General features: G+C 54.9%; 1 long non-coding RNA gene across 1 annotated transcript; it reads left to right on the plus strand.

The window, feature by feature from the left end:
* Nucleotides 1–6: 6 nt before the first annotated feature.
* On the plus strand, nt 7–3736 carry LOC109365186. The gene is made up of 2 exons (XR_002110825.1): nt 7–1699; nt 1780–3736. It is a non-coding gene; the product is annotated as an uncharacterized LOC109365186 (long non-coding RNA).
* Nucleotides 3737–8151: the final 4415 nt, after the last annotated feature.

The following is an 8151-nucleotide window of genomic DNA, read 5'->3' on the forward strand; positions in this document are numbered from 1 at the left end:
GGGGGGGTGTTTGCCTTAAATCTAAATGGGAGAGGGGGGCAAAGCCGGGGCTGGTGGGGAGAACGAGACTGCAGGAGGGGATGGGGACAGGTGGGTTTTGGGGCACACTGTGGTGTTTTGGGTGCTCTCCGCAGCTCCTGGTGTTACTGAGGAAGTGGCTTTGGCCAGAAGCTGTTGGGGTTGCAGCTTGCAGGCTGTGTTTGCAGCTGGGAATGCCAGGGCTCGCAGCGTCTGCGTGTGCGTGCAGTGAGCCCCCACGTGCCAGCCAGCTTCGTTAACCAAAGGAGGATTTTATTGCAGGCTTAACGTTGGCTTTGCTAGGGAAATTCAGGTCTGGAAAGCAGCGTTCAGGTGTGCTCCGTGTTTTTAGGGAAGGAAAAGGAAAGTGAAACCTCCCGAGGTTTGTACCCACGGGGGGACATCTGGGTAGGTGCTCTGACACAGGCGTGTGAGCTGCTTGTCTTGCAGGGCTCAGGCTGTAAGAAGCACGCTGAAATCGCAGAGATTTGGTGGCCAGAACGGATTTGTGGATCTTCGTTAAGGGTTGGGTTGGAGGAGATCGTAGCCCTGTCTCACTTTGTTTGCTGAGCAGCTCAGGGCTTTTATGGGGCCGAATGCAAGTGAGCACCTGGAGGAAGAGCACAGAGCGATGAGCGGTGCCAGCTCTGCCCTGTGCAAAACGTGTCGTGCTGTCAGGTTGGCTGCGATGCACACAGTTGTTCTACGTTTCCTATTCAGTTCTCCCAGCTTCTTCACTCTCTTCCAAAAAAAAAAGCTTCAATTCCAGCTGGAATTGGAGTTAAGCTGAGCGAATCCAATTGCTTGTCTTGCTTTAGTTGGTGCTGTAGGGCCTGAGCAATGCCCTGCAACGATTTCCCTCCAAAGCAGGGAAAGAAGTCGTGTTTTACACGTCTTTGTGTTCACAGAGGGGTTTCTGGAGGAAAAGGAAGCTGGTGAGAAAGCAGAGAGAGAAAGCATCCTGTGGTGCTGGAGTCACTTAGGTTGTTATCTGCAGGGAGGAGGAGGTTTGTGTGCTGATTAGTTACCAGGTAATTCGAGCTGGTTAAGGTAATAGGGGCTGAAGGTAAGCAGAAGAAAAAAAAAAGGGATAAAAAGCAAGTGGTCCTTTGCTGGTTCGTGTACACTGTGTACACACAGACATGAAATGTCCGTAGGGAGAGTCTCAGTGGGATCTCGAAGCCTGAGAAAAGCATTAAGGAAAGTCAGAAAGGCTTCCAGTGTGTTCTGCTGTTGTGACAAAGCTGTTTCAGGAGCTTCCTTCCCGCTTACATTCTTGGCTGCTTTTTCCTGCCTTCTCTGCTTCCCTCCTGGTGTTTCAGGAGGTGGGATTCTCTCCCCATGTTGTTGCAGTGAGATTTCAGCTTTACGTTCCTGCTCCTTGTTCTTGTGTAGCATTCTGTCTCAAGGCAGGGGCCGGGAAGGAACGGGAGCAGCCACGCATGTATGGAGAGGACCTCTGAAACCTGTGCTCCTGCCAGGCAAACACCGAAGTCCAGCTGTGCCCTCGGCTCCGTGCTCACCATCACAGCACTTCCACTCATGGCACAGCACAGCGGGCACCTGCGTGGTTGCAGAGGAGCGAACTTCCCAAAAAGGAAGGCCTGTCCTTCGTTAATTTCCTCCATTTGAAAATTGAGGTTGTGTCGGAGGCAGTGCAGTGTCGTGGTTGGGCACTTAGGTGAGCGCGGAGTCCGCTTGGCTTGCTTCTGCCATGCATTTTAATCATCGTGCACTGACTAAACGTGTTTCCACCGGCAGGAAAGGAAGAGGATGAGCTGCTGAAAGTTCCTGCAGCGTGGGCACAGCAGAGCTCGGTGCAGGCATCGCTTGGTGCCCTTCGTGCTGCGCGGGGCAGTGCGGGTGGGATGGCAGCTTCTCCCCCATCTGTGGGGCACAGCACAGCTCAAGCGTCCAAGGTGTGGGGAGAGCAGAGAGCAGCGCCTGCTGCCCTCCGTGGGCTCACTGCCTTCCAAACACACGTTTGGTTTCGGGCCCTTTTCTGTCGTTGCTCGGGTCTGAGCTCGGAGGTGTGAGCTGCAGGATACAGGGGGGAGAAGACGTTTCGGGCTGCTGTGATTGGCAGCTTTGCAGAAGCTCCTAATTGCTGTAGTTCCCACGAAGGGGAGGCTTTGCCTGCCAACCTTTTCCATGGCTCTGCTTGGACGCACTCCTCTGGTTCTGACCATCTTCCTGGTTCCCCCCATTGCCTCTTGTTTGCTTGTTTTCTCCTTCTGTGTGCTTGCGGGCTGCGGTCCACCCTACTGAAGGCTTTCCTGATGTGCTCTTGGTTGGTTGGGGGTGTTCTTTTCTGGGATGTCTCTGCATGCTTCCCTTCTTCCTTGCTGTCTTCTCCTCTGCTTTAATCTTTCCATTTAAGTTCAATTACCTCTCACTAGGAAACCAGCAGCAGGCAATTGAAGATGCTGAGCAGCCACCTTTCCAGTCTTTCTGGTTGTCTTTTGTAATAACAGCAACCCCCACCCCCTCCACGCACAGCACCGAGGAACATCGGCTCCCTGATCTTCACAGAGCAAATCTCAGCACCTGCAGGGTGGTTCCTGAGTTCATGCTGGCCATCTCAGTGCTCTGCTGTTCCATTCTGAGCCGCTCCAGGAGACGTTATGGGCTGTTCCCAAGCTGCTCAGTTGTTTCTGGCCAAACGGAGAGCTTGTGCTTGGAGAATGCAGAGCGGAGCAGGTAGCAAAGAGGATGCAGAGGAGATGAAAGCTGAAATGTGCTTTTTCAGATGCTCAGAACCTTGAGGATATAAATGAAAGTGGCAGGAGGTGGTTTGAGCTGAGCCGCGCTGCGCACAGAGGTGGTGATGCTCTCACAGCTCATCTCACCCGCATTTTGCAGGTAAACGAAGGCAGGTTGGCTTGTTCCCAGCCCAGGGTGAGAGCAGCACGTGCAGAAAGCGTGGTGAAAAAGTGGAACAGAGCCTGGCCAGGTGGTGGGATTCATACACAGAGTGCTGCACGTTGTTGAGTCCTGCCTCGTGCTTCTTCTGTTCCTTTGTCTTAAATGGGGGACGGCACACTGAGGGGGGCCCAGGGTTCTGCTGAGTGCTGAGGGGTGAGCTGGGTCCCTTCAGGTGCTGCTGGAGGGCTGGAAAATGTGATGTTGGTTTTGTCTTAGATGCCCTTTTTCGCACCGTGCTGCTCTGTCTGCTTTCCTCCAAGCAGAAATAAATCGTAAAGCACGTGCCCGTGGGGAGGGTTTGCAAATGAAAGCCAGTTGGCACTCGGATACTCCATAGACTCCTCTCATTTGAGAGCTCCTTGCCTAAAATATTTCCCTGTTGATCCTCAGCTATTTTGGCAGAAGAGCCGGGCAGGGAAAACCCATTTTTAACCTCTGACGCTGCACTCGCTTGGCTGGGACCCCAGGAAGAAACATTTCACCCTTTCTGGGAACCAACCAGAGAAGGCAAAGCTTTCCTAGCACAGAAAGGACAGAAGGAACCGCGGTGGAGAAGCACGGGCTCCTTTTGGGGTGGGAACTGCTGGGACTGAGTGCAGTTTGCAGATGCAAAGCGACTGACACCATCGGCTTCGTGTTTTCCAGGACCATTCGGGCACCCTTTCGTGTCTGCTTCGTTTTGTTTTCTTTCGCTTTGCTTGTTTTTGGTTTTTTTTTCTCATCGTTTGCCGTCAGCTGCTGCCTTCCAGCGCCTGTTTCGAGCCCCAGGAAGAGGAAAGCTGGCTGCAGAGCAGCTCCCCTGTGTGTGCACATGCTTCTCCTTGGCCTCACGCCGTTGTTGTTTTGTCCCTGGGATCCACACCACCCATCCGTGCTGTACACGGCGTCCTGGCAGGCTGCAGCCTGCTCTGAGCTCAGGGAAGCAGCTGCACTGCTGCTGGCTGCCAGCAGCACTGCTTGCCTCACCAGGAGCAGTGGGGAAACCTCTTCATAGAGTCACAGAAGGGTTGGGTTGGAAGGGAGCTCAAGGATCACGGAGCTCCAACCCCCCTGCGCCACGCGGGGCCACCAACCTCCACATTTAATAGCAGGGCCCCATCCTTGCTGGCCTCAAACACCTCCAGGGATGGACGGGGATCCACAGCCTCTCTGGGCAGCTGTTCCAGCACCTCCCCACTCTCACAGCAAACAACTTCTCCCTCACATCCAACCTCCATCTGCCCTCCCTCACCTTCCAANCGTCGTGCTCTGCCTTGCGGCTGTGCAGGTAGCGGCGTTTCTTCTCCTTCAGGAGGTGCTGCAGCCGTTTGAACTGATCGATGTAGAGCGACTGCAGGCGGATCAGCTTCTCCTCATGATCAGAGCCACCTCCTCAGCTGTGTACACGCCGGCGTGCCTGCAGGACACACACAGCTGAGGGGCAGAAGGGACGGCTGTGCGAAGAGCCACGCAGCCACAGCATGGTTGGGTTGGAAGGGAGCTCAAGGATCACGGAGCTCCAACCCCCCTGCGCCACGCGGGGCCACCAACCTCCACATTTAATAGCAGGGCCCCATCCTTGCTGGCCTCCAACACCTCCAGGGATGGACGGGGATCCACAGCCTCTCTGGGCAGCTGTTCCAGCACCTCCCCACTCTCACAGCAAACAATTTCTCCCTCACATCCAACCTCCATCTGCCCTCCCTCACCTTCCAACCATTTCCCCTCGTCCTGCTGTTTCTCCCCTTCCCAAGAGCTGATCCCCTCCTGTCTGCAGGCTGCACTCAGCTCCCCCCCAGCCTTCTCTTCTCCAGGCTGAACGAGCCCAGCTCCCTCAGCCTGGCTTTGCAGGGAGGTGCTGCAGCCCCTGCTCATCTCTGTGGCTCCTCCGGACCCTCTCCAACAGCCCCCTGTCCTTCTTGTGCTGGGGGCTCCAGCCCTGGACGCAGATGGGGCCTCACAAAGCAGAGCAGAGGGGGACAACCACCTCCCTGGCCTCTGCTCGGGCTCTTCTGATGCAGCCCAGGATCCCATTTGTTTTCCAAGCTTTAATCACACACTGCTGGCTCACGGTCAGCCTTTCCACCCCCAGGACCCCCAGGTCCTTCTCTGCAGGGCTGCTCTCAAGAGCTGCTCCTCCCACTCTGTATACACGCTGTGTTGATGCTTGTCAGCACTGTCCTGTGCCAGGCTGCGAGCTGGGGTCGGTCCAGCTGTGAATTTGCCTTTTTAGAGCTGCTTTAAACTCCATCCAAGTGCACTGTAGGTGCACTCCTGGACTTAAAATACAAATTAAAAGCGCCGTCAAAACTCCTGCTAACCAGCATTAAAGAAAACAACCAGCCGTCCCGGTGTTTGTTGGACCATTTCCTTTTCCTGGAGCTTTGTGTGCTTTGGGCAATGAGTTTCTCGTTTTGTTGCACTTCACTGTTTGCTCCAGGTCGGAAATCCCTCCATTGTGTTTTATTCAGCAGCTCTCGTTGCAGGCGCAGAACTTGGGGCGAATCCACCAGCCTTGCTCCGAAAGGCTGTGGAGCTTCTGATGTTCTTTCCAGCAGGTGCTGCAATGGGAGCTGACGAGCTGCACTGCTTCTCCACTGCTGCAGGTGCTGCTTTTCCCTCTGCATGAATGCAGAATGCAGTTCTGCTGGAGAGCAGAGGTGCAGGTCTGGAGAGGAGCAGATTTTGGGGAGGTGGAGGTGAAGGAGAGGAGCTGAACGCGCCGCAAGTCATTTCAGGCGTGCAACTTTTATTTCCCATTCCAGCAAAAAAAAAAAAAAGCGTTCAAAAAGGCACTTTTTGAAGTGGCACAGCTGGGGGAGTGAGCTGTAATGCTACAGTTCGGGTTAAACACGCAGGCTTTTGCTCTGGGGCTTTTCCAAAGCAGAGCCCTGCTCCGCTTCCTCCTGCCTGCCTCTCCTTGTGCCGCTGCAGATGCTGATTCAAACAGCTCTGAGTGCTCATTTAGCTGCTTGGAACACTTTTTGGAGAAGAAAACAAGCTGGGGAAGGGGGGAAGAAAAGACACCTCGTGCTCTGCCATTGCTTCACTGAAGGATCTGAGTGACCCTGGAGGGCAGGGGACAGGCGGGCATCACATGGCCGGAGCTGGCCGAGCCTCCTTCCCCTCTGCTTCATGTGACAACGTGCTTTCTGCTGGCTGAGCTCTGGCTGAAAGGATTCCCTGTGCTGAAGGGCCTCATGACCCAGCTTTGCACGCCCTGGTGCTGTCAGCAGGCTTCTCTTCTTCGGGAAGTGCTCGGTGTGGGGTTGGGGATAAGCTGAGCTTCCTTCCCAGCGCTGTGTCAGGCATCGGGCTGGGCTCAGGCTTGCTGACGGCTCACGTGCTGCCTCTTCTCACTGCATTGCTTTCGGGGCGTTGACTCAGCAGTTCAGCTCATTTCTGCTGACTCATCTGAAAGCCTGCAGGGTTGCTGCATGTTTTGCCAGCTGCAAAGCCAGAGCTCCCCTCTCATCAGCAGCTTCAAGGCTGAGAAATACCAGGAGGAGCTGAAGCTTTTGCTTTGGCTGTTACGGGTTTTATCTTCTGCAGGCTGGCTTTTATCTCCCCGAAACCACCTGGCTGCACTTTGAGTTTTCTATGGCTCTCTGCAGAGGGCATTTTAACCCCCTCCACCCCACCCAAGACCCCAAGAAGATAAAAACCACCGCCGGGTTTCCTAGCTCAGAGCTGCCCTTGTGGAGGTTCGGCTTCCTTTGAGATCAGAAAGGCTGCAAGCAAGGAGCTGCAAAGCAAAGCCAGCAAAGCGCTGCTGCTGGCAGCGGTGCTCAGCTGCCATCCTCCCCTCTGCTGTTTTGCTCAGTGCCACAATGCCCTCTTTGAAGCCTGGAGAAGCTCTGCGTGAGCGATGAGCGGGAGGAGCGTGCTGCAGGCTGGGATTGGAGCAGTGCTGTCGTCCCGTTGTCCTGTCTGTTTGTCCTTCCTCTGCTCTGTTCCTTAAGACAGGGCGTGGAGATGAAGGAGAGCAGCAACGAGGGCTCGTTTGGATGGCAGCAGTGCCAGATTCAGGCACTCCCAGGTGCTCCTTGGTGGTGCTGTGGCAGTGATGCGAGCTTTGCTCACGCTGCTGTGACTTCAGCAGAGGGAAAGCTGCTCCAAATGCTGTGCACTCCTCACTGGGAAAGCAGCAAACAGCCCAGATCTGAGGGCTGGAGGGGCTCGAAGTGTCGTCTTCCTCAAAAGGTGGCAGTTTTTAGAATAAGAATAAGGGAGGGATGCGTTGTCTTTCTGTCGGAAGCTGCTGGCAACTGTGATGTGGATGCTTTGGGGCCTTTTTATCTCCCTTTTCTTCCCTTCTGACAGTGAAACGTGGTGATGGAAAGGACACCCAAGCCCAGGAAGTGCCTTTTGCTGCTCTTTGACCGATCCTTTCATCAACAAATAAAAAAAGAACAAACTCTGCCTGCTCAGATATTACTCTGGTTGTGTAATCCAGACCCAGAAGTGCTGAGCTGGATTTAATCCACTTTACACACTGCACGAGAGTGCTTTGCTCCAAATGGGAGCCGTGTGCACGCTGACATCAGCTGGGAGCTGCGATCTGCGCCCCTTCGCTTCCAGAAATCCCATCAGAAATGTCCCAGTCTTTTGAAAACAGGCCCAATTTAACATCGGTGTTGTGGGCTTGGGTTTCTTTTTCCTAGGAGCTCAAGTGTGAAAGAGTTGGGTCGTCATTGCTGGCTGTCAGAGCACTTTCAGGACGGCTTGGGAAGGCAGAGATTCCTGCTCAGCCACCTGAAAGCACAGATAATGATGGAGCGAGCAGTGGGGCTGCGTGGTGGTTGGGTGCACCCTGACTTAAACTTGTTCCAACCGGGGCAACGTGTTTGCTCACATCCCTGCAGTCGTGGTCCTCACCTCGTGGTAATTCAGTGCCTGGGAAGTTGTTTGTGCTGCAGACGAAGGGCTGTGCAGCAAATGGGGCCGTGCTGGCAGCAGCTGATGGAGCAGATGGATGGCATGGGTGTCACCGGGGCCAGCAGGAGGGCTGTTTGCTGGGGCTGGGGGTGACAGAAATCAGCCACACTGCTCCATCCCCACCTCAGAGTCTCCTTCCTGTGTGGCTCCTGGAGCACGGTAGCAGTGGGAGCTGTTATCTCTGGGTCTCTGGAGGCGTTCAGAGGGGGATGTGTGCGAGGTGGAGGTGGTCCTGCTGTGTTTGTTCGTGGCCTTGGTGCTGCAGCGTGCTGCGTGCTCTACTGACTGCCC

Source organism: Meleagris gallopavo, unplaced genomic scaffold (genome assembly GCF_000146605.3).
Source record: "Meleagris gallopavo isolate NT-WF06-2002-E0010 breed Aviagen turkey brand Nicholas breeding stock unplaced genomic scaffold, Turkey_5.1 ChrUn_random_7180001957721, whole genome shotgun sequence".
NCBI classification, from domain to species: Eukaryota; Metazoa; Chordata; class Aves; order Galliformes; family Phasianidae; genus Meleagris; species Meleagris gallopavo.